This window comes from Schistocerca nitens, chromosome 4 (genome assembly GCF_023898315.1).
Source record: "Schistocerca nitens isolate TAMUIC-IGC-003100 chromosome 4, iqSchNite1.1, whole genome shotgun sequence".
Classification (NCBI taxonomy): Eukaryota; Metazoa; Arthropoda; class Insecta; order Orthoptera; family Acrididae; genus Schistocerca; species Schistocerca nitens.
Genome location: NC_064617.1, coordinates 780020251 through 780048096, shown reverse-complemented (window position 1 = coordinate 780048096; position 27846 = coordinate 780020251).

Genomic DNA, 27846 nt, shown 5'->3' with positions numbered 1-27846 from the left:
GCATTTGATATTTATTTGTGTTTTTAACTCTATTAAAAGTGTTAACGTTATATGCAGTACCGAAGTGCTTCACCTCTCCTGCTCCTACTCGCTTCCTTCACTCTCGGTATATATTACAGAAGCATTTCACAGGAGCAGACCCACGCGCCGCCTATCCAGGCGGGATACAAAAATACCTGCATTTGTGTGTGTTAGAACAGACAGATTCTGAACCTAATCAAATAGGTCTCAGTATGAAATATCTCATGTGTTAGGAAAACTTAATCCTACTGAGAATTCAGTCTATTTCGAGATACATCATGACAAATCTGACACGGCAAGAACTCAGTGAAGCATTTATTCAAGAATGTCGCCAAAAAAAAACTATGTATTATTGAAAAATAGTTCGTTAAAATTGTATGTGAACTGACCACTTAATTATGGACTATGTGAAAAACTATTCTTTCCAGTTTCCAATAACACTGAAAAGTACTGAGATTCAACAAGCACATAAGGCAAGGACGTGGTCTTTCTCTCTCCTTTACTGATCAATCTGTATAGCGGCGAAACAATAAAGGACATAAGTGAAAGTTTCAGGAGTGTGACTGTAATACAGGATGAAAGGATATAAAGAGTAGAGGATGACATTGCTATCCTCTGCCAAATCGAATGAAGGAAACAGTCTAACGGGCACGTAATATGAACTCAGAGTAGACCAAAGATAGGGTACAAGACTCAAGACAAGTAGATATGAGGTTAGCGACTATCTTCAGAGAAAAATGGAGGACGAAACTGCAGATATAGTGAAAGAATTCTACTGCCTTCAAAGTCAATTAACTGATGAAGGACAAAGCAAGGGAGACATAAGCGGATTTTCACAAGCGAAGAGATCGTTCCTCGCAGTAAGTAGTTTATTCGGGACAACGCGGGCCTGAAACTGAAGAGTATGTTCTGAAAATGTACGTTTGGAGCAGAGCATTGCATGGAAAGCAAGAAGAGTTTGCTCTTGACTTCAAGACAATTCTCAAACAAATGCCCTTACGAACCAAATCAAACATTAAATTAATAGAATGAGTTTACTATTAGGAAATGTGACTCTAAGCGCCCGAAAAATAATAAGATTCAGTGAAGAGAACTCAAACAAAAGAGATTTCGTAATAAGCTCAACTCTGAAACAGAATTCAAGGCTACATATGAATATTGCTTCAGAGACAGTACTTGAATTAATAAGCCTCTCGAAGAAAACTATCATAAAAGGTTAGATTTCAAATACCGTTTGAGAATACGATATTACATTGCCTATGTTATTTCGAGTTACTATGCAAAGTTCCTTCGGACATGCTTACATATCCGAAGGAACAGGCACTGCGGCAACGACAGCCGTTATGAAATACATGAAATGTATTCGCATTTACGAATATGGACTACTGTAAGCCATGGCTGACGCCATATGGAAGTCTGAGTCTGGCCGTGAATCGTACTCGGGTAGCCATATGGTTTGACAACCGCTCGCCATAAGCAGATATCCGGGTTTGAGTCGCGATACGGCACAAATTTTCTTTAGCGTCATTCCATTATACAGCTTGTAAGAGGTCCTTGACTAAGGAATTTGTCGCTAGCGCACTCGAGCAGATGTAATTTCGATGGATTGCTCACGCGCTGCCTGCGATATGTAAGCTATAAGAGAATCTCAGACCAGAAGCAGTGTTGACTGCAGTAGGAGCTGTGTAGCAGTAGGAGTAAGTAGTTGCTAGAAGTCTGGTGTATCGAGTTGGCTGGGCCGGTCGTGTGGAGCGATGTCGGTGCCTGAGCGTTGTAGTATAAGGTAAAAGCACCCTCGCGCATTTGTCCTATTCTTATATCAGGTCCCATGTAAAATGTTTTAAAAAATCTCTTAATAATAATCTTTCTCATAAAAAAATTAACTTTTGACAATTATTCATCTCAATTTAAAGAATTTACTAATTTCTCCAATCCATGGTCATCCTGATTATTGTAAAGAAAAATCAGTTGTTTATTTTTATATATGACAAATCTATCGACCAGCATTGCACTGGGCTGTGCCAGAAAAATTTCTTATAGGAGCAGATATAAATGCGTTAACCGGCGACCTTATTGAGGTAGGAATTTCAATTTATTCAGAATGATCTTTCAGGGCTATGACGCAGCACTGCTGACGTCCAAATTTACCAGTTTAAATTCACAGTCAATTATTGAAAGGTTATAAGTGAGCCACAATTTTATTGAGAGATTAGTCACATTTTTATTACTGTTAGGTTACGGAATTCATTTATTGGGAGGTTACGCTGAATGTGAATTCTAAATAATTATAACTTTTCCCTTGGGAGGTTTCGGAACTTTTCTGTTGGGAGGTTACAGGCTGATGGTAGTCCATCTTCGCAACTGCGAATACATTTCATGTAAAACCGTTTGAGAAGGTCAGCCACACGACCAGTCGAGGAAACAAGTGTAAAAGGCCAGTACTAGAGTTCAAAAAATTATAAAATTAGTAAATATTAAATAAAATTATGCAGTTCAGGGAATTACGCTAATGTATCAATAAAGCAAGAGTGTTAAAACCACGAGAGGAGGTAGCTTTAGTAAAAAGAATCTATCAGTGAACATAAAAACTAAGCATTTCCATGCTGCATTCAAATTAGCAAGTTTTTTCGTGGATAATACGTGAAACAGTTCATACAGAAATTATGAAAAAAATCTGAAACTTCCTTCCAGATTTAAACTGTGTGTCGAACCGACACTCGAACTCTTCAACAATGCCTTTCAGGGGCAAGTCCTCTACTGATTGAGTTACCCTATCACCACACACAAACTCTTCTCAAAGCTTTTCTTCAGGCAGTACCTCATTTACTACCTTCCAAACTTCCCGAGTTCGAGTCTCGGTCCGGCACTCCACTACGGCGTACACTCCACTGAGGTAAAAATTTCATTGTTAAAAGAAAATTTTTTAGTTAAATCATTGGGCTGATAACGACAGAGATACGCCGAATCTTATACAGAAGAAATGGATACCTCCACAGGAATGAAGAACATGAAAAAATTTCAGACACTATCACAAATAGGTAAGCTGCGTCGTCTGGAAAAGTAAAAGCTGATAATGGAATATTCTTATATTTTGAGGTGGGTGGGTGCGTGTGTAGGTAGAAGAAATAAGTAAATAAAAAAAGACAATGTATGTAACAAAACATTTAGGACTAATATACAAAAGTTAAAGGAAAAAGTGAACGAATGAAGAGTAGTTACAAAATGACCAAGTTGAGAACACAAGAACTAGTGTCTAGATATTTTACGTCATCCATAAGGGGACACAATTGAAAGAACAAAAAAAGTTTCACTAGAAGCCATTATTTATTTAAATTTTTATTCCATGGGAGTATTTTATCACTGGGACACAGTAGAGAAACAAGTCACTAAATTAAATAAACAAAGGTGCTTCATGTAGCTTATAGCTTAGCGTCAAGCATTCACATATAGGTAAAAATTCTGTCCTACAATTGTAGAATAGTGTTTCAGTTTTAAATTTCTACAGATGTACTTATTGTTATAAATGTTTTTAGTTAAATTATATGTTCATCCCATTCGTTAGTTCTTATCTCTATTGCTAAAACTGCTAATCCAACCTACTGTCAGGTTTCACCAGGATATTTTAATTTATTCAACTTCTCGATTTTACCACTTCCTGTTTCTGGGATTAGTCTGGTTCAATTTCGTGCTTTTTGAAGTCCAAAAACTGGATCCTTACATTAAAAAAACTGTTAATCAGAAACGTTTGTTTTAATTTCAAAAGGCTCAGATATTTCACCGTAAATTACTATTTGAACATTGTGACAGTGACATGAATTATTTTCATTACTTAATTTTAACTCTGAATTGCCTAAAGGCTTTTTTAATCGGAGTCAGACCTATAAGTGAAAATATTATGGATGTACTGATTTAACATCATAAGGAAAAATATTTATTTTAAGTTAGCAATGTGTTCTATACAGAATCCTCCCTTCCCGAAAGCGTTCTTGTACTTCCCATTTTGTTCAGCTAGAATTTCTCCTGTTCAGCCTAATTACTGACAATATTTTGTACACCAGTGGAAGAAGAAGCACTCCTTTGCTATTAACATCTTGTTTATCTCCCTTTTTATTTAGTGGCTAGATTAGTAATATTTTCCACAATTCTAGAATTTATTCTTGAACACAAATATAGGTATTTTATAATTTGTGGTTCTGATAATTTTAACAGTTCTACCGTAATTCTTTTTGAGTGTTCTGGTGGCTTCATGCACTTCTAGTTCAGTGTGGGGAGATTTTTTCTTAAGATTGCCCGTTATTGACGATTCGATTCTAATTTCATTGCTAGAGTTAGACGGTTTAAAACCTAATAAAAAATTATATTATTTCATAATTTGACGGTTATTTAATCCTATTTGTCACATTCCTATTTCAGCTTAATACGTGTGGCTTGGTATTCTTCCTTTGTTTCACCACCCCTAGTGGAATGGCAGTAGTTCTTAACTCTCGCCCCTGGTGGACTCATCCGTTTCCTGAGTACCGAGAATGCATAGGCATCTGAAAGGGGAGGAAGAAAGAGGAAGAGGGGGCATTCCCCTCACCTTCCACCCGCTGTGGAATCTGAAGTACAGTTTTGATTCGCATACTGGGTAGAGAACCTGAGTTCTATGGAATATAACAAGTTTTTGTGTGACCTATAAAATTTAGTTCTTAAGGCCAGACTTGTCTCAAACGACCAAGTCATTTATATCGAAAATGGAAAATTTTAGAGTCTTTCCCCTCCACCCTATCCCGCCCACCTCTCCCTTCCTTCGAAAAATTTATGCGGACTCCCCTGCCAGAATATAGTCACAGTTTTCTTAGTCAACTGTTTTATTTCACCACCTCCCATCAGATACCCATTCACTCAGCCTCTTCCTTTACACTGGATAAGTGATTGAAAGAAAATGCTTAATGTGACTGGCGTTTGTTAACGTCTTCTCTTCGTTAGCTTCCATCACTGCAGAGCCCTAAATATGTGACTTACAATGATAAATTGATCAGGTGTGAGCAGGACTCGCGCTCTGAGGACTCCGTACAAACTTAATTTTGTGTGTAGACAGTTCATCCATACCGGGATTTGAGAATCTCTATGATTTTTGCCTGTTACCGACGTTGATACTGGCAAGATATCGTCCCGAAACAGTATGAAAGACTATTTGTTTCATGTTTTGTTTCTGTACAGATTAACAGTTTTAGGTCTTTTGACCTGTACTTGTACTATTAAACCTCACTTCTTGCCAAATTTCATGATTCTAGGTCAACGAGAAGTACACTATAGGTTTTAATGAGTGAGTTTGAGATTATCAAAATATTTGACATAAATGGCCGTATGCTTTGGCTGCATTAACTCGAAAGCTTACTTTTTTTACACCACCGAGGGCCCGAAGACATTAGTACATGAGACACATTTCAGTACGATACGTCTACCCGTTCACGAGGAAAAGGGTTTTCCACATTCGGACAAACAGACCGACCGACCGACGGACAACAAAGCGATCCTACAAGGGTTCCGTTTTTGCAGATTCAGGAACGGAACCCTACAACTACTAGTTTCTGCTTCCATACCATTTTTAGCCATCAGGAATCTGCAACTAAAGTGATGTATGCGTACTGATTGGGCAAACTCATAAATAATTTATATACGACTTGACTTCTGAGTGCCGGCCGCTGTGGCCGAGCGGTTATAGGCGCTTCAGTCTGGAACCGCGCTGCTCTTACAGTCGCAGGTTCGAATCCTGCCCCGGGAATGGATGTGTATGATGTCCTTAGGTTAGTTAGGTTTAAGTCCAAAGTCTAGGGGACTGATGACCTCATATGTTAAGTCCCATAGTGCTTAAAGCCATTTGAACCATTTTTTGACTTCTGAGCCAACTGTGACTATAGCGTAGGGATTGTTTTATCTGCTTCAGAGCTGTATACTAGCCATAAAGGGAGAAAAAACGAGTATTTGCCACTACAGTGACAAAACGTGTCTCATTTCTGAGGGATAACCAACTTTGGTGCTAGAGGCTTATGCATAGTATAACAAATGTTTCATACTGTGACAATTTTTCACATACTATTGGAGATAATGTGTTGATATCTTCCTAGAGGAAAATATACATACACACTATAAAAATGGATGAATATATGTATTTACGTATGCATGTAGTTCCACATCTCATCCTAAACCACTGGATCGATTTCAGCCAAACTTCGTACACGTATCATTTAATGTCTGTAAAAAATCATTGTTGGGGTAAGAAGGCCTTACTTTCGAAGAGGTGTGGGTGGGGTGAAAAAGCGCTGTAGCCCACGATGCGAGAATACCCATATTTCGGTCATCCATTATTTGAGAATGACAGGACTTAGAAACTTGCAACAAACTTAAGGCATAATTTCAAATCTTTATGTAATTTGTTCTCGCTGTCGACCCCCACAGAATGGTGGAAGGAAAAAGTTCGTCGCTTACTACATTTTCCCTGATCATGCAGTTAAACCACCACATGAAGCATGTCGTTTTTATTTATGACTTATTTACTGCTAATTTTAAGCATGACACATTTTTCAGACAGTGTTCATACATACCACTAAATTTACCAGAAAAAATACATCATTATGTGACACAGCTTAGTAGATACAATGTCACAAATGCTGAATGCTTGAGAAACTACCGCATCATGCAAGACGTTTAAATTTATTACTTCATTGTTATTAACCCTATTCGTAATTCTTTTCGTAGATAGGATCCACCTTTGCCGCTAAATATGTCTACAAATACATATAATTGTATATGTCAAATACTAGGAAGTGTGAAACCTGTGACTTCATGCATGACGTTTTAAATTGTTAATTCTTTACTACTAAGTCTATTCGCAACACATCTCACAGACAGCAGCCACATGTACCGCTGACTGTACCTAGAAAACTATATCATTTTACAACATATGATTCAGGAGATATGATGTCAAAAACAGTGAGATGCATGAAAGACTGCCACATCATGCAGGACGTTTTGATTTATTACTTCTTTGCCGCTAACTCCATTTGCAACACATTTCACAGACAGTAGCCACATATGCCGCTGAATATACCTTAAAAAAGTTATGTCATTTTACGACACATAGTTCAGGAAATTTGACGTCGCAAACAGACAGATGCATGAGAAACTGCTGCGTCATGCATGAGGCTTTAATTTATTATTTGTGTACTGCTAAATCAATTCACAAGCATTTCGGAGGCAGTAGGCACATATGCCACTGTATGTGCTTATAAAATTATATAACTGTACAAAACATAGTTCAGGAGATACGACTTCATAAACAGTAAACTGCATGAAAATGAAACTATAGCGTGAAATTCAGTAGAGAGACAGGTGAAATGTGTGTACAGATATGTTAAATATATGTGAAATATTTCTGACATGTGTACATACGGGCAAAACCACTGGCAAGAAGTGCATCCTCAGCCCCTGGAATGATTTCAGTCGCATTTGATTCATATATTAGTTAGAGGTTGGAGAGAAATACTGAGCCGGCCGCTGTAGCCGAGCGGTTCTAGGCGCTTCAGTCCGGAACCACGCTGCTGCTACGGTCGCTGGTTCGAATCCTGTCTCGGGCATGGACGTGTGTGGTGTCCTTAGGTTAGTTGCGTTTAAGTAGTTCTAAGTCTAGGGGACTGATGACCTCAGATGTTAAGTCCCATAGTGTTTAGAGCCATTTGAACCATTTGAGGAATACTGAAGGGATTAGAACCACCAGTGTGACAACGTGGAGGGAGAAGTAGGACAAGGAGATGGACAGACAGCGAGGGAGAAAGGGAGGAAGAGGAGATAGGCACAGATAGGAAGAAAAGGAGATGGACAGAGGTAGGGGACAGTGAAATGTGCAGAGAGAGGGGAGAGGAGGAGATGGATAAAGAAATGAAAAAGGAGGAGATGGACAGAGCCTGGAGGAGAAACAGACTGGTAGAGAGATGTGGGATGAGAAGATGAACAGACAGAGGATGAGGAATAAATGGAAAGGGAAGGGGAGGAGAAGGACAGAGATAGGAAAGAGAAAAAGATGGACAGCCGCAGAGTGGGCGTGCAATTAGAGGCACCTCGTCGCGGTTTGCGCAGCCCCTCCCGCCGGAGGTTCGATTCCTTCCTCGGGCATGGGTGTGTGTTTTGTTCTTAGCATAAGTTAATTTCAGTAGTGTGTAAGTCTAGGGACCGATCACCTCAGCAGTTTGGTCACTTAGGAATTCACACACATTTGAACAATTTTGATGGATACAGGAAGGAAAAGGGAAGAGGTCAACAGGGAGAGGGGAAGGAGGAGATGGACAGAGATAGGACGGAGGAGGAGATGGACTAATAGAAGAGTGGAATAAACAAATAATCTGGCAACAACGGCCGGAGTGGCAGAGCGGTTCTAGGCGCTTCAGTCTGGAACCGCGCGACCGCTACGGTCACTGGTTCGAATCCTGCCTCGGGCATGGGTGTGTGTGATGTTCTTAGGTTGGTTAGGTTTAAGTAGTTCTAAGTTCTAGGGGACTGATGACCCCAGATGTTAAGTTCCATACTGCTCAGAGCCATTTCAACCATTTTTAACCGGGCAACGCAAGTTTTCTTAGCTGGTTACAATATAAGTAAGCATATGATTCATCGTTTATTGCATTTCGAATTAATGTAGATTTATTGGATGTATTGCCCTGCCTGTGTTAATGAATGGAACGTGAGCCAAAATGCAACGGTCGGCTGACTATTACGAGAAGAGATCGTTTGTTACGTGAGTGCATGTGGAAAGCTGGCGGACGTAGCTGAAGAACCAGTCATAAATCTGTGCGAAGCAATTTACGGAAAACACCACAAAAATACAATTAAGGTAACTGGACAATGATTTTAATCCCACTCTCCCGAGTAAAAACTCAGTCCCTGAACCAATGTATCAGTTTGCTCTCTAATGTTTTGTAGAATACCACGATATACAGTGGATGCGGAAAACGAAAAACCGGTAGCAATTGCCGTTCTCACTCCTATAAAACACTGCACGGGTCGGTATCCAAACGGGATTGTTGCCGAGCGTATCGCAGCTGCATCTCATCACGTACTCGACACACCCGAACGCCGCTTGGCATTATCAGAGAGGAGAATATGCTCTTCCGCCGCTAGCAATCTCGCACTGCCATTTGGCGAACGCCGAGTGGGGAGTTGCGATAGGGATAGCAGCGGCGAGGTATTATTAGCGGCAGTGTGGCTAATGGTTAATGGCTTCCCGCCAGTCAGCTCGATAGCAAAGTTGCCGCTGCTCGCGTTCCGTCGGTGAACACGTCATCAGTCTGTCGTTCCGTGCGCCGGCGCGCCTGTCCGTAGCAGTGATCCGCACAGCACTGTGCTTACCACGTATAGGCCGCCTTGACAACGGCGCCGTTCTCTCTGTACCGAGTGTTACAGTGTCCTGCCTTCCATCCCTCTGATGCCAGCAGCTCCAGTCTCTTTGTGTATGACGAAAGCAAACGGCTGACCAGCGACTCGTGGGGTCAGTATAGCCTATGAACACTGCCACACAACACATTTCACTTCAGTGGTCATGCCTACGTCTATACTCTACGAATCACTGCGAAATGTGTTGGAGAGAAGATATATAGCACGTAGCCTCGCGAGAGACTTTATTTGCGTCTTAACCATGCAACAACCGTAGGCTACTCAAGATATGCTGTCATTTATCAGTCTCTGTAATTCTTTGTAGGATGTGAACATGTTCTGAGCAGAAACGTATAGTTTAGAATTTATAAGCGAAATAACGAAAAAAGGCTGAAAATATCGAGCTGTTTCGTACGTCACAACAAACCCCGATGGACCTTCGTGGCAGTCTTCAGCAGGTAAACAGCCTCAGTTACAGTGAGCGTCTCCGAGGATCTACAGGACATCCGCTCGGAAGTCTGCTTGGTAGCTACGGATTTTACTGCGATTGCCTCATACTATTTCAGCCTGTCAATGTTGGAGTTAGATGCTAGAAGGGATCTTTTCTAGAGGTGTTCATTGTATTCAGTTCTTACGACATTTGAGTGTTCGAAGAAATACTTATGGAACTTAGACTCCTTCTTTGTGTAGTTGTTCATAACACAAACCTGGCGCAGTCATATCGGGGTGACATGTTACTGGACAGATACAGCCTCGTCAGAACGAAGATTGTTTCTCGACTGTTCCATTCTGGAGTAGCACTTGGGAACAATGGAGACCTTAACTTTTCATTTTATTACGATCCTCATTCCTCCCTATGTAGGTGGTAATCAAATTATTTTCGCATCCGAAAGAGAAAGTAGGTGACAGAAACTTCGTCGTAATGGAAAACCCCTTTGTTTTAATGGCTGCCATCCCAGCTCGCTTATCTTACGCTCCGCAATAGTACACTCTAAAAACACGCACCATGAAGAAGTTATTCAGATAGGACGGATATCGGCAGATGTGATGTACTTGTACAGATAAACAAACAATTGCAGTTTCAGAGAAGTTGGATGATATATTCAAGAGAAAGAACTTAACAAATTGAGCAAGTCAATAATGCACTGCGCTGCGCCCGCATCTCCTGGTCGTGCGGTAGCGTTCTCGCTTCCCACGCTCGGGTTCCCGGGTTCGATTCCCGGCGGGGTCAGGGATTTTCTCTGCCTCGTGATGGCTGGGTGTTGTGTGATGTCCTTAGGTTAGTTAGGTTTAAGTAGTTCTAAGTTCTAGGGGACTGATGACCATAGATGTTTAGTCCCATAGTGCTCAGAGCCATTTGAACCATTTTTTTGCACTGCGCTGCGCGGGATTCGCCGAGCGGTCTCAGGCGCTGCAGTCATGGACTGTACGGCTGGTACCGGCGGAGGTTAGAGTCATCCCTCGGGCATAGGTGTGTATGTTTGTTCGTAGGATAATTTAGGTTGAGTAGTGTGTGGGAGGGTACCCGTGGTCTAGGGGTAGCGTCTTAGATTCATAATCAAAACGTCTTCGGTCCCGGGTTCGATCCCCGCCACTGCCTAAATTTTGATAAATAATCAGCATTGGCGGCCGAAGACTTCCGGCATAAGAAGTCAGCCTCATTCTGCCAACGGCCTTGTCAAAGAGGGCGGAGGAGCGGATGGCGGTTCAGGGCACTCTCTTGTCCTAGGGGTGGGAAATTGCCCCTAAAGGCGGAAGAATCAACAATGATCAACGACATGAGGATGCACAAGGCAATGGAAACCACTGCGTTAAAGACACGTAACGTGTATCCACAGGACATGTGGCCTGTAATTGAAGAAGTGTCATGATGATCTCTCCATTGGCAAAAGATTCCGGAATAGTCCCCCATTCGGATCTCCGGGAGGGGACTGCCAAGGGGGAGGTTACCATGAGAAAAAGACTGAATAATCAACTAAAGGATAACGTTCTACGAGTCGGGGCGTGGAATGTCAGAAGCTTGAACGTAGTAGGGAAACTAGAAAATCTGAAAAGGGAAATGCAAAGGCTCAATCTTGATATAGTAGGGGTCAGTGAAATGAAGTGGTAGGAAGACAAGGATTTCTGATCAGATGAGGATCGGATAATAACAACAGCAGCAGAAAATGGTACAACAGGTGTAGGATTCGTTATGAATAGGAAGGTAGGGCAGAGGGTGTTGTAGGGAAGCAGCCTACTCACGCTGCAGCAAATTCACATCAGTTTCCATTGTGTGTTAGTCAGTCTGCTAGCTCTGACGTCATAGATGTTGCGCAATACCTTAAAAATCAAGCAAATGACATAAAACTTTCCTAGTATGTCTGGAATAATGATAAACTAATGTGTGTTAAATATCAGCTTGATAACTTCAGCCGTTTCCTTTATTTGGACGTTTTTCTATAAAAATAATTGGCGGCACAGAAAAGAGCTAGAGACTGCAAAATTTGTATTTAGATTCAGCTTTCATAATGATTTAATAAAAATAGTACTTTGGATTTCATAAATTAAGATGTTAGTGTAAATTCATGATTTTGTGGTTTTCATCTCAAAACTAGAGGAAGCAAGATAGATTAAGGGAGCTTATAAATCATACTAGGATGTTTAGATTTTAATAGGTTGGAGGTCCGCTATGATGATGAAGCTGTAAAAAGTTTCTTTCAAATATCTATTAAATTATAGCAATAGCGGATCTCAGAAGGGACAGTTCAGAGCCCATCTGCTGCGTGCAGTGCAATTAAATTAATTCTCTCGCCTAAGTTATTAAAGTTAGCCACATCAAAAATTTATTATCAATACTTCCCTGCGTGCTGAATGCACAGTTAAATTAGGAGCTTCATCGGCCTTCAGCAAGAGAAGCTAAAATTTATTATGCAACTTGAAGTGGTGCGTTACTAGCACAGCGGCTAGTCGAGACAGCCGATTTGATCGAGCGTTTTCTCAGTGGTCCGCACCCCGGCTTTATATATAAGAGCACTGTGCGAGGAAGCCAAGGCCCCAGTTCTCTCCAGACGCTGAATGACACGCCATCTGTGTCGGGAATCGCGCCGCGCCAGTATCAGTGCTACTAACAGCCTCGGGTGCCGTATTCTGTTACTCGAGATGCGCGTAACCAGTAAAGCGTTTCAAGTAAAGTGTTAATTCGGGAATGATTTTCATTATCTAGCCTCAGTGTGCGTATTGTCGTATTTTCACGTGCCGTCGCGGGACAGACATTCTACTACTAATATAGCGTGGCGTTTGATGAGATATTTCATCAAATTATGGCGAGCATTCATTTCAACAATTATTTCGGACATTTATAGTTGCATTGGCGCAATAGACTCTGAACTGTTGCCGGCCGAAGTGGCCGTGCGGTTAAAGGCGCTGCAGTCTGGAACCGCAAGACCGCTACGGTCGCAGGTTCGAATCCTGCCTCGGGCATGGATGTTTGTGATGTCCTTAGGTTAGTTAGGTTTAACTAGTTCTAAGTTCTAGGGGACTAATGACCTCAGCAGTTGAGTCCCATAGTGCTCAGAGCCATTTTTTCTGAACTGTTCTGTTAGTTAGGTTGGAGGGATATTTGTGTGTATATTTGTGATTTTGAGAATATACTCAACTATTTTGGAAAGTCGTCTTTGATTAGAAATCCCGAACAACTTCCTGACTCTACAGAGCTACAAGCTGCAGCTATAATTGTAATCTCAAGGAAGTGGGCACTAGGAACTCTATTTACAGGCTTCAGGTTTTGTCAAATCGCTTTCTGGGGGTCTACAAAGTAAATAGAGAGCCAGTGTTGAGAACGGCGAAAGACAGCATAACAACATTCGAAAAGCCAGAAACTGATTCAAAACAACAAACATTTTGTACAGCAACTAAAATATTTCCCAATTATTACCATAACTCGCCGCCCCACATATGGTGCATCGGCCGGGAAATCTTCCTAAGTGAAAGTGATTTTAACTATTCGGATTCGCGAGTGGAATGCGACACGCAGCTGAGTAATAGAACAGTGAAAGTGTTACGTGTGCATGTGAGCGACGCAATTGGATTAACATCGCATCTGGATTCAAGGAGCTGGCACTGAGTCTAGTGGTGCAGCCGGCATCGCGAGAAGCCAGTTTCACCTCACCGCAGTCGTCCGCTGCAGCAGCCGGAGACGCGCCTGCTATTGTGGGCCACGCAAACACATCACAGCCGTCGGAGTGCCGTCTGCAGTTCAGCGAGTTGCGTCGCAACAGCAATCCCGGTACGCCGCGCCGACAACGTCGTGCAGAAGGAACTAAGTTAAGTGAAAAACTGTTAAAAATTTTACTAACCTGCACTAAAAGACTGTCGGCGATGGAAACTCCAAAAGAAACTGAGTTTAAACTTAAATTAGAACCCATGTCTGTTGAGGGAACTGTAAATTCAGACTACATTTCAAGTGTAAACATGCATGAAAGTAGTAATGTTAAGGTGAAACATGAAATATTGTCTCCTGACAGTAATGTGCGAAGGGGCAATGATTCAATAATAGAGACCCCTGTAGTAAAGCAGAAAATTGAAGTTGTAAATTTATTTGAGGATAGTTTCTCTGATGAATTGAAAATGAAACAGTCATCAGAGATAGTAGAATTTAAACAGAAGAAGTTAGATATGTCTGATCAATCAGAAGTTTCATTTAGTTTTGATGATTCTGGTATTGGAGCTAGTTTTTCGTCACCTGAGTATGATAAAAAGCCAGCTAGTGAGCAACCCAAAGATGCTGGGGCTGTGGATTTGAATGTTATATTACAAGCAATAGCTGCCAGTAATGCAAAATTGTCAGCCAGTAATGCTGAATTAAAATCTAATATAATTGAGGTAAATAACAGGATTGTGGCCAGCCAAACAAATTTTAATAAACGGTTTGAGGCAATGGATAATAAATTAGAATCCAATAAAGTTGAATTAGAAAATTCTTTCAAGGCTAGTTGCAATAAGTTGAAAGACGATCTGGACAGTTTGAATAATAAAATAGATTGCAACCATGAGGATATTAAGAAAAAGGTTGCTCAACAGTTTTCTGAGATGTATAAAACAGTTAAATCCGAAGTTGCTGAGGTTCGCAAAGATTTCCAAATGGAAGATGCGAAGCTGGAGCACAAGTTAACAGAAAAGATCGAAGCGGAATCTGAACTGTGCTCAGATAGATTTAAAGATGTTAATATAAAAATAAACATATGTCAAGCAGACGTAGATGCAATCAAAACTGACACTACTCATATTGTGCAAAGAGTAGATAATGTTGAGAGGAAAGTAGAAAATATAAGTACTAACATTGCTAACATTGAAAGTAAAGTAGCTTCGGTAACTTCTGGTAATGGTAGTGTACAACAAGTTGTAGCTGCAAACGCCGCTTTTATCGGGTGTCGGCAGTTTTTGCGGTTCGATCCAGATAAAAATATCCACCCGCTAGATTTCTGGAACGATTTTGAAGATGTGATTCCACCGACTTGGTCTGAACGAGAGAAAATCTCATTTATTAGAAGTCATTTAGCAGGTGATGCCATGCGTTGGTCAGCTGATGTTATGTTGAAGTGTAAAACATTAGCGGAGTTTAAAACAGCTTTCATTAATGAGTATTGGTCTAGCCATAAGCAAAATGAAGTGTTAAGAGAATTTTGGAGTGGGAAACGCTTCAATGTAGGCAAAGAGTCTATTAAAGAATTTGCTAGGTCATGGATTTCACGGTTGTCACATTTGGACGAAAAGCTAAAACCAGAAATGATTATACTAGGTCTTGAAGCCAAATTGCCATGGTATTGGCAAACTAGAATTATATCTGCCCCTAGAGACAATCTGGATCGTTTCATTGAGTATTTGGAACGTGTAGAACGTGTTGCTGCCAATGAGGAGCAAGCACGTAATAACAGAAACGCTAATAACAATAGTAGTAATTTTAGGAACGAGCAAAATGGCAATGTAAACATCAGAACAGTAGGGGTTCGCCATCCTAAGAGAGGTAGGAATTGGGGAAATAATTATCAGAACCAACAATGGCGTCCGAGGGATAATGATTTTGTTCCAGACAAAATTATGCATGTAAACAACAGTACGGAAAGTAATGCTATGCCAGTTAACTATAATGAAAATAAAGGAAACAGCAGTAGGCCGAGGCAGGAAAACTAGTTCCCGTCTATGAGGACACTGGCGCTCACCAGGCGGTTGCTTTTCCTAGGCCAGTAGTTAAGGGAATTGGTAAGACAGATCAAAATACTCAAACTGAACATGTGGATGAAGAGTCGGTAGCACCTAAGGATACAACAGAAATATTAGATCACTCACAGTATTTGATAGATACCGTGTTAGAGACGCTTTCTAAGTGGGAAGAGAAAGAGAAGGCGCAACAGTGTAATGATAGGGAAGAGCTACAAAATATTGAATTGTCAGGTGAAGAAGTAGAAGAAATTCACGCTTATATATACGATGAGGATGATGTGCTCTTATCTAAAGTGCCTGTGCAGGATGTTGATAATGTATTAATAGATTTAGGACAGGAGATAAGTGAGAATGTAGAGGGTAGGCTGTTGAGGGTCGATGAACCCAGTAGCTGTGACCAGTTGTCACTTGAGAGGGAAACCGACGAAGGTAGTAAAAGTGGTTTAGCTGTAACTAGTGTTATGTCCGGTCTGGAGGCGCAGAATCGCTCAGACTATAGTAATTTGGGTCACGTTCAGCAAACTAAATGTAATGAAGTCGTGCAGTGTTTCGATTTAAAATTAATAGACAGACTGGAAAAGGCAGCTGAAAGTGTAAGTCAGGAAACCCCTACTCACTGTGACCTAAATGTAATGAAGACAGATGTCGATCACTTTAGTTGGAGACGAATTCAAAAGGAACTATTAGATGAAATTGAGGAACCACCTGTACAACCTAGAATAAGCCACCCTATAATAATAGTGAATATGTTAGGCATCAATGTACGTTGTCTCTTAGACAGTGGAAGTGAGGTGAGTGCAATATCTCAGTCCTTCTTTGATGCATTACCTGGTAAGGACAAGCTTACAGTAATGAGGGTATCAGGACTAAGAATAATTGGTGCTACTGGCAAGGTGTCGAAAACAGTAAAGCAAGAAGCTTTACTGCCCTTTAACATAAATGGTAATTTAATTGATCATCCATGTTTAATTGTAAACAATCTCAGTATTGAGGTTTTAATTGGCATAGATTTCTTGTCAAAATATCAGAGTGTTGTTGACTTCGAAAAAAGCCAGTTAAAAATGGTCTTGCCAATAACAGGAGTAATTACAGTCCCTTTTAGTGATAAACATGTAGTAACTGATGATGAAACTTGGGAGTTGCCTATACGAGTTCTGAAAAATAGGAGGTATTGGGACGAGGATGTTAGCCTTAGTACAAATAAGCTAAATACAGAAGAAGAAGAAGCAATTATTTTAGACAAGATAGAAGCTAAATTGCAGGAAATCGATGCGATTTCAGCTAATCAGAAGGAAGAACTGAGACAGGTTCTAAAAAGGCATCATAAAGTATTTTCAGATCGACCTGGCATAGTCAAGGGTTATGAATGTCAGTTAAAGGTGAAACCCGGCCAAGTGTTTTTCAGGAAGCCATACCAAATACATGTAGCCAGGAAGGAGGCGGTTCGAAAGGAGATACAGAGAATGCTGGAGTGGGGTGTGATTGAGAAAGCGGTCAGTGAGTACAATAATCCTCTTGTGGTTGTACCAAAAAGAGACGGGAGTGTCAGATTGGTCTTGGACGCTCGTTGGTTGAATGAAATAGTCGTTAGGGAAAGTGATAGACCGCAGAACATGGACGAGTTATTGCAAAAGTTCCGGGGAGTAAAATTCTTAACTTCTATGGATATCACGTGTGGATATTGGAATTTGCCACTGGCGGAAAGTTCAAGGAAGTACACAGCTTTCTTGTACGAAGGAGTTTGTTACCAATACCGTGTGGTACCTTTCGGACTAAATATCTCTGTTTGTGCCTTTGTACGTGTAATGTGCCATGTTTTAGGACCAGCTTTAAGTAATAAAATAACAGTCTACGTAGATGATCTGTTAATAGCCACTCCTACCTGGGAAGAACACATAGCTTTATTAGAGGAAGTGTTACAGGCTATTGAGAGAGGTGGCATGAAATTAAAAATTGAAAAGACAGAGTGTGTTAAAGAGGAAATAGGTTTCTTGGGGTATAGGATAAGTGGAAAAGGTATTCTGCCTGACCCAGGGAAGCTAGCAGTCATTGAAAAATTTGAGGCTCCAAGAAACAAGAAGCAGTTGAGATCAATGTTTGGTCTTTTCGGCTTCTATAGGCGTTTTGTTAGTGATCAGGCTTTTAATGCTCCCTGTCTTCACCTCCTGCTGAAAAAGAATACCCCTTGGGTTTGGACAGCAGAATGTCAACTGGCGTTTGAGGTGCTTAAACAATCTTTAATTAATAGTCCAATTTTGCATCATCCTGATTTTGAAAAACCATTCTGTATGTCTGTTGATGCTAGTGGCTATGGTATAGCTGTGGAGATATTCCAAGTAGAAATAGAAAACGAGCAGGAAGTGCACAAGACTATAGCTTTCGCGAGTCGATCTTTACAGGCAGCAGAAAGAAATTATGGCATCTCAGAACTGGAAGCATTAGCAATTGTATTTGGGGTACAGAAGTTTGAGCAGTATCTATTAGGTCACAAGATAATTGTTTACAGTGACCATAAGGCGTTGACCTTTTTAAAGACCTGTAAGTTGAGGAATGCTCGTTTGGTAAGATGGTCATTGTATCTCCAGCAGTTTGACCTTGAAGTTAGATATATTCAGGGGAAAGACAATCTGGTAGCTGATGGGTTATCTAGAAGTGCGGAGCTCTGTGATGACGCGGGTATTACAGCAACAGACCTTAATGAAGTTAGAATGTTTGCATTGCACGAAGTAAAGGAAGAAAGTGCATTAAAGAGAGTGATTAAGAACTTGAGACGTGAGCAGAATGCAGATGACCAACTGAAATTAGTGAAGAGCTATTTAGGAAATGCGAACTATCCTAAGGTTTCGCAATACTATTGTTTGCATAAAGGTATTTTGTTTAGAAGGAGAAAGGTAGGTGTTTCTGAGTGGAAGCTGTGCTTTCCCTCACAACATGTAGATTTACTAATCGACTACGTACACCTGAGGTATGGTCACTACGGTGCAAAGAAGTGCATTGCAAAATTACAAGAGAGGGTTGTGTTTGACAACATGTACCGCCGTGTGGCCAAGCGTCTAGCTTCTTGTGTAGTGTGCCAGAAAGTCCGTGCTGCTAACACCAGAATACAAGGAGATATGCATTCAGTAGAGCCAACTGAAACGCTAGAATTATTGGCCTGTGATTTGTTTGGCCATCTTCCTGTTTCGAGAGGTGGTTGCACCCATGTTTTTGTCGTTGTGGACGGATTCAGTAAATATGTTAAGCTTTACCCAATTAAAAGAGCAAATGCAAAAACATTAGTTGAAAAGTTGGAAAAAGATTTCTTCGTGAACGTTGGCGTTCCGAAGAATTTGCTGTCAGACAATGGGCCTCAATTTACTTCTGATAGATTTAAAGAATGTCTAGCTAAAGCCGGAGTGAAACATCTAAAAATATCTGCGTATTTCCCCCAAGGAAATATGAGTGAACGTATTATGAGGGAATTGAATAGGCTTTGCAGAACTTATTGTGCTCGGAAACACTCAAGTTGGGCAGAGCACATTAAGTATTTTGAGAATGTAATTAACAACTTAAGACATGATGCCACTGGTTTTGCACCTTGCGAATTGATGTTTGGCCAAGAACCGCACAATGTAATTGCAGATATGGTAGAATTCCCTGTTCTAACACAAATATCCACCGACGAGAAGAAACTAAAGGCTAGGGCAAATATCAGAAAAAGAGCGTTGGAGAGGAAGAAGCGTCATGACGCAAAAGCTGTACCTACTAGTTTTGAAATAGGTCAGTTAGTCCTTGTCAAAACCAAGGAAAAATCGAAGAAAGTAAATGCTGAAACAAAGAAGTTCATGTTCGTGTACCAAGGACCTTTCAGGATCATAGGAAAGCCACACGCCAATGCCTATAGGCTAGAGTACCCTAAAAGTAAGAAGCTATTAGGTCTTAGAAACGTGATTGACCTAAAGAAATTCATAGGAAGTGAATGAAGGCTGTAGGGAGGAGGTTGTTCTGTAACCTCTACACAGTGTGGCAGCTGTGCAGTCCCAGCTGTGTGAGATCTTCTTTCCCATTTCAGGTCTCACTCATTCTTCATCTTTCCTATCCACAAAAATTTCGGCTTCTTCTTTCCAAATACTAAAATTTTCCGTTATGATTATCAATACAGCATTCAGCCAATGAAGGCTGTAGGGAGGAGGTTGTTCTGTAACCTCTACACAGTGTGGCAGCTGTGCAGTCCCAGCTGTGTGAGATCTTCTTTCCCTTTCAGGTCTCACTCATTCTTCATCTTTCCTATCCACAAAAATTTTGATCCCTTCTTCCAACACATGTAAAATTTTCCGGTATGACTATCAAGCCAGCATTCAACTAATGAATGCTGTAGGGAGGAGGTTGTTCTGTAACCTCTACACAGTGTGGCAGCTGTGCAGTCCCAGCTGTGTGAGATCTTCTTTCCCTTTCTGGTCTCACTCACTCTTCATCTTTCCTATCCACCTAAAATTTCGATATCTTCTTTCCTACAAATTAATTTTTCCGGCATGATTATTAAGACAGCATTCAGCTAATGAATGCTGTAGGGAGGAGGTTGTTCTGTAACCTCTACACAGTGTGGCAGCTGTGCAGTCCCAGCTGTGTGAGATCTTCTTTCCCTTTCAGGTCTCACTCACTCTTCATCTTTCCTATCCACAAAAAAAAAAAAAAAAAAAAAAAAAAAAATTCAACTTTTTCTTTCCAACAAATTAAATTTTCCGGTATAAATATTAAGCCAGCATTCAACTAATGAAGGCTGTAGGGAGGAGGTTGTTCTGTAACCTCTACACAGTGTGGCAGCTGTGCAGTCCCAGCTGTGTGAGATCTTCTTTCCCTTTCAGGTCTCACTCAATCTTCATCTTTCCTATCTACAAAAATTTCGACCTCTTCTTTAAAACAAAATTTTCTGTTATGACTATCAAGCCATAAATTTTCTGTAATTTTTCTATCCACCGATAAGTGAAGAACAAAACCTGATGTGACAAACCTAATAGTGACAAACAATAGAGAAGTATGACGTAATTAAGATGCAAATGTATTTGAGTAACAATTATACATAGAACCCTGGTAAAATAATAAGTACAAAGTGTTGTTTTATTGGAAATGGTCCACCAACAGTAATTTAAAAAGATATATGAATTCGTGTACGACTAGGATCTGAAGTGGTAGTGAAATCTAGTGTATGCATTAGAGCCAACTAAGAAATAGTAAGGAAGAGATTGCTTAGTGTTATAAGAAAAATATGTAGATAAGTTGTAAAAATAAACTCACCTGGTGTAGCAAGGAAAGGCAGTGTAGGAGAATTGAGCAGTGTTTGTGGTTGAGACGTGAAGGACACGTCCTTGAAGTATTTATAAGGTTGGAGCTGGCCGTTATTTTGGTGTAGTGTGTGACAGGATACACCTACACGTATTGAGGTTATGAGTTGGAGGCGTGAATGCGACCATAGGTACCCTTATGTTAGATGAGACAGAGCAGCTCATGGTGTCCTATAGGTTTAAGGAAATTAGCATTACGCTCGTCCATAATTATTTGATGCATTTTAGTGGTAGGTCTGAGAGAGACTACCTGTGGTTTCAGCGTCCAATTGAGTGGAAATGGATTGCCACGTGAGCAAACTGATCAGCTGCAGTACACTAAAAATATGAAATGAATGTGCTATCCTATGCTTTAAATGTTAATGAGTGAGTGTCAAATAAGTACATACACTAGCAATATAATTGAAAAACATAATGACAGAAGTAAAACATTATTTTAGCTCAGCATAAATACACTTCACAGTAAGTAAGTACCTAATTTCAGATGTGGAATTGACAACAGCAGAGGACCAATAAGTGAATTTAGTAATCAACTAAACGTAGTGTGTTTTGAACCCTCGCAACTGTAGTATTACCAAAAGTTACTCACATGTATAAAGAAGCTGAGGAACAACTACTAATCAAATATACTCATACTATCTCTAAGAATGAAGTAATAAAAAAATGAGTCAGTTAAGTGAATAAAAGACAAATGTATCAGAAATGTACTGAGCATTGGTTCAGTGTTCCGGCCCTGAAATAATAAATTCAGACTAAATATGATTTATGATTGTATGTCTTGAGCATAAATTTTATCTAGTACATGACTAAAGGCGTTTTGAGCCATTTGTTTACCAATTTATGACAATTAAGTAACCTCGAGAGTATTATTGAAAAAGATTCTGTTAACTTTGTTCCAGCAACATATTGAAGGCTAAGATGTATATATCCCCATTTCATTGTGACCCACCCTTAGATGTTAAGTGAACAGAGTCTGAGGCACTCTTTTTGTTTGTTCTACAGGACAAACCAGATAATGGCAGCCTGGTAGCTGCGTGAAAGCGTGGAGTGACTTGGACACAACTCACAGTGACCCCTCCCCTTTCCCCTTGTAATTTAGAGAGATCGAGAAGGACGCACACCATAGCAACTTCCCCTCCTCTACCCTTGTGAATGGAAGTGTAGGACGCCAGCCAAAGCGGCTACAACCACGTGTGTAAAAATTTAGTTGTGAACTTTTCTTTCAGGTTTATAAAAGACTGATAAGGAATAATCATCTGTTTATGTATCATGTTATCTTCCTTGAATTTGTGTGTGTAAAAATGTATTTGATGTATTTAATGTAACTAAGATTTTCACAGTTTTTCAATTTCTATGTGTTTGTTAGTCTAAGGCAATATGTATGCCAAAAATATTTCATTGACTTTGCTTAAAATTTGAGTAATGACATTTCTAAAGAGGCAGTGAAAATGCCCGCAATTTAAATTATTAATGTAGGAAATCAGTTTCTTTTAATATTTATATATGTTTATAATTCAATTTTGATTTTTCATAGGGAGTTTAAATTGTACTCTTGCTTCCCTTTTTGTAATTAAATTTTTTTTTCTTCATTCATTAACATTCATAAAAAAAAAATTTAAGTAGAGGGTGATGTAGGGAAGCAGCCTACTCACGCTGCAGCAAACTCACATCAGTTTCCATTGTGTGTTAGTCAGTCTGCTAGCTCTGACGTCATAGATGTTGCGCAATACCTTAAAAATCAAGCAAATGACATAAAACTTTCCTAGTATGTCTGGAATAATGATAAACTAATGTGTGTTAAATATCAGCTTGATAACTTCAGCCGTTTCCTTTATTTGGACGTTTTTCTATAAAAATAATTGGCGGCACAGAAAAGAGCTAGAGACTGCAAAATTTGTATTTAGATTCAGCTTTCATAATGATTTAATAAAAATAGTACTTTGGATTTCATAAATTAAGATGTTAGTGTAAATTCATGATTTTGTGGTTTTCATCTCAAAACTAGAGGAAGCAAGATAGATTAAGGGAGCTTATAAATCATACTAGGATGTTTAGATTTTAATAGGTTGAAGGTCCGCTATGATGATGAAGCTGTAAAAAGTTTCTTTCAAATATCTATTAAATTATAGCAATAGCGGATCTCAGAAGGGACAGTTCAGAGCCCATCTGCTGCGTGCAGTGCAATTAAATTAATTCTCTCGCCTAAGTTATTAAAGTTAGCCACGTCAAAAATTTATTATCAATACTTCCCTGCGTGCTGAATGCACAGTTAAATTAGGAGCTTCATCGGCCTTCAGCAAGAGAAGCTAAAATTTATTATGCAACTTGAAGTGGTGCGTTACTAGCACAGCGGCTAGTCGAGACAGCCGATTTGATCGAGCGTTTTCTCAGCGGTCCGCACCCCGGCTTTATATATAAGAGCACTGTGCGAGGAAGCCAAGGCCCCAGTTCTCTCCAGACGCTGAATGACACGCCATCTGTGTCGGGAATCGCGCCGCGCCAGTATCAGTGCTACTAACAGCCTCGGGTGCCGTATTCTGTTACTCGAGATGCGCGTAACCAGTAAAGCGTTTCAAGTAAAGTGTTAATTCGGGAATGATTTTCATTATCTAGCCTCAGTGTGCGTATTGTCGTATTTTCACGTGCCGTCGCGGGACAGACATTCTACTACTAATATAGCGTGGCGTTTGATGAGATATTTCATCAAATTATGGCGAGCATTCATTTCAACAATTATTTCGGACATTTATAGTTGCATTGGCGCAATAGACTCTGAACTGTTCTGTTAGTTACGTTGGAGGGATATTTGTGTGTATATTTGTGATTTTGAGAATATACTCAACTATTTTGGAAAGTCGTCTTTGATTAGAAATCCCGAACAACTTCCTGACTCTACAGAGCTACAAGCTGCAGCTATAATTGTAATCTCAAGGAAGTGGGCACTAGGAACTCTATTTACAGGCTTCAGGTTTTGTCAAATCGCTTTCTGGGGGTCTACAAAGTAAATAGAGAGCCAGTGTTGAGAACGGCGAAAGACAGCATAACAACATTCGAAAAGCCAGAAACTGATTCAAAACAACAAACATTTTGTACAGCAACTAAAATATTTCCCAATTATTACCATAACTCGCCGCCCCACAGTGTGTTACTGTGAACAGTTCAGTGACCGTGTTGTTCTAATCCGAATCGACAGCAGACCAACACCTACAACGATAGTTCAGGTATACATGCCGACGGCCGGCCGAAGTGGCCGTGCGGTTAAAGGCGCTGCAGTCTGGAACCGCAAGGCCGCTACGGTCGCAGGTTCGAATCCTGCCTCGGGCATGGATGTTTGTGATGTCCTTAGGTTAGTTAGGTTTAACTAGTTCTAAGTTCTAGGGGACTAATGACCTCAGAAGTTGAGTCCCATAGTGCTCAGAGCCATTTGAACCATTTGAACATGCCGACGTCGCAAGCTGATGATGAACAGATAGAGAAAGTGTATGAGGGTATTGAAAGGGTAATGCAGTATGTAAAGGGGGACGAAAATCTAATAGTCATGGGCGACTGGAATGCAGTTGTAGGGGAAGGAGTAGAAGAAAAGGTTACAGGAGAATATGGGCTTGGGACAAGGAATGCAAGAGGAGAAAGACTAATTGAGTTCTGTAACAAGTTTCAGCTAGTAATAGCGAATACCCTGTTCAAGAATCACAAGAGGAGGAGGTATACTTTGAAAAGGCCGGGAGATACGGGAAGATTTCAATTAGATTACATCATGGTCAGACAGAGATTCCGAAATCAGATACTGGATTGTAAGGCGTACCCAGGAGCAGATGTAGACTCAGATCACAATATAGTAGTGATGAAGAGTAGGCTGAAGTGCAAGACATTAGTCAGGAAGAATCAATACGCAAAGAAGTGGGATACGGAAGTACTAAGGAATGACGAGATACGTTTGAAGTTCTCTAACGCTATAGATACAGCAATAAGGAATAGCGCAGTAGGCAGTACAGTTGAAGAGGAATGGACATCTCTAAAAAGGGCCATCACAGAAGTTGGGAAGGAAAACATAGGTACAAAGAAGGTAGCTGCGAAGAAACCGTGGGTAACAGAAGAAATACTTCAGTTGATTGATGAAAGGAGGAAGTACAGACATGTTCCGGGAAAATCAGGAATACAGAAATACAAGTCGCTGAGGAATGAAATAAATAGGAAGTGCAGGGAAGCTAAGACGAAATGGCTGCAGGAAAAATGTGAAGACATCGAAAAAGATATGATTGTCGGAAGGGCAGACTCAGCATACAGGAAAGTCAAAACAACCTTTGGTGACATTAAAAGCAACGGTGGTAACATAAAGAGTGCAACGGGAATTCCACTGTTAAATGCAGAGGAGAGAGCAGATAGGTGGAAAGAATACATTGAAAGCCTCTATGAGGGTGAAGATTTGTCTGATGTGATAGAAGAAGAAACAGGAGTCGATTTAGAAGAGATAGGGGATCCAGTATTAGAATCGTAATTTAAAAGAGCTTTGAAGGACTTACGGTCAAATAAGGCAGAAGAGATAGATAACATTCCATCATAATTTCTAAAATCATTGGGGGAAGTGGCAACAAAACGACTATTCACGTGGGTGTGTAGAATATGTGAGTCTGGCGATATACCATCTGACTTTCGGAAAAGCATCATCCACACAATTCCGAAGACGGCAAGAGCTGACAAGTGCGAGAATTATCGCACAATCAGCTTAACAGCTCATGCATCGAAGCTGTTTACAAGAATAATATACAAAAGAATGGAAAAGAAAATTGAGAATGCGCTAGGTGACGATCAGTTTGGCTTTAGGAAAAGTAAAGGGACGAGAGAGGCAATTCTGACGTTACGGCTAATAATGGAAGCAAAGCTAAAGAAAAATCAAGACACTTTCATAGGATTTGTCGACCTGGAAAAAGCGTTCGACAATATAAAATGGTGCAAGCTGTTCGTGATTCGGAAAAAAGTAGGGGTAAGCTATAGGGAGAGACGGGTCATATACAATATGTACAACAACCAAGAGGGAATAATAAGAGTGGACGATCAAGAACGAAGTGCTCGTATTAAGAAGGGTGTAAGACAAGGCTGTAGCCTTTCGCCCCTACTCTTCAATCTGTACATCGAGGAAGCAATGATGGAAATAAAAGAAAGGTTCAGGATTGGAATTAAAATACAAGGTGAAAGGATATCAATGATACGATTCGCTGATGACATTGCTATCCTGAGTGAAAGTGAAGAAGAATTAAATGATCTGCTGAACGGAATGAACAGTCTAATGAGTACACAGTATGGTTTGCGAGTAAATCGGAGAAAGACGAAGGTAATGAGAAGTAGTAGAAATGAGAACTGCGAGAAACTTAACATCAGGATTGATGGTCACGAAGTCAATGAAGTTAAGGAATTCTGCTACCTAGGCAGTAAAATAACCAATGACGGACGGAGCAAGGAGGACATCAAAAGCAGACTCGCTATGGCAAAAAAGGCATTTCTGGCCAAGAGAAGTCTACTAATATCAAATACCGGCCTTAATTTGAGGAAGAAATTTCTGAGGATGTACGTCTGGAGTACAGCATTGTATGGTAGTGAAACATGGACTGTGGGAAACCCGGAACAGAAGAGAATCGAAGCATTTGAGATGTGGTGCTACAGACGAATGTTGAAAATTAGGTGGACTGATAAGGTAAGGAATGAGGAGGTTCTACGCAGAATTGGAGAGGAAAGGAATATGTGGAAAACACTGATAAGGAGAAGGGGCAGGATGATAGGACATCTGCTAAGACATGAGGGAGTGACTTCTATGGTACTAGAGGGACTGTAGAGGGCAAAAATTGTAGAGGAAGACAGAGATTGGAATACGTCAAGCAAATAATTGAGGACGTAGGTTGCAAGTGCTACTCTGAGATGAAGAGGTTAGCACAGGAAAGGAATTCGTGGCGGGCCGCATCAAACCAGTCAGTAGACTGATGACCAAAAAAAAAAGTCAGTAAGCTTAGGGACTGATGATCTTAACATAAGATTTCACACACATTTGAACTTTTTTTTTAATAATGCACTGCGCCACCTCTGGTCCTTACGCACGCAGTTATTCGGCTTGTCATTGATTGTTGTTGAGCCAGGAATCTTATCAAGTAGAGTAGAATTGTCTTCAGTGATGACTCCTGCTTCGAATTGAGCCCCGATGACGTTCGGAGACATGTCTGGAAACGCCTATGACAGCGGTGGGATACCAATCTGACTGTCGCCCCCCATACGACCTGACAACGACGTCTGGGGTGCCGTTTCTTTTTATAGCAGGACCTCTTTGATTACCAACCACGGCACCCTTTCAGCACAGCGATTCGTCGACGATATTCTACGTCCGTTCTGTTGTCATACATGGGAAACGATCTGAGGCTTACATTTCACAAGATAACGCCCGCCAGCACACGACGAGACTTTTCACTGCTTGTCTTCGTGCTTACCTAACCCTACCTTGGCCAGCAAGGTCGCCGGATTTATCACCAACTGAGAACCTTTGGAGCATCATGATTCAAAATGGTTCAAATGGCTCTAATCACTACGGGACATAATATCTGTGGTCATCGGTCCCCTACACTTAGAAATACTTAAACCTAACTAACCTTAGGATAACCAGGCCCGAGGCAGGATTCGAACCCGCGACCGTAGCAGTAGTGCGGTTCCAGACTGAAGCACCTAGAACCGCTCAGCCACAGCGGCCGGCGGAGCATTATGAGCAGGGCTCTCCAACTCCAACGCTTCTATTGGACAGAATTTGTCTCGATAATCCTCAAGAGGACATCCAGTATCAATCAATACCAAGCCGAATAACTGCCTGCATAAGGGCCAGAAGTGAACCAATGCGATATTGACTTGCTCGATTTGTGAATCTCTT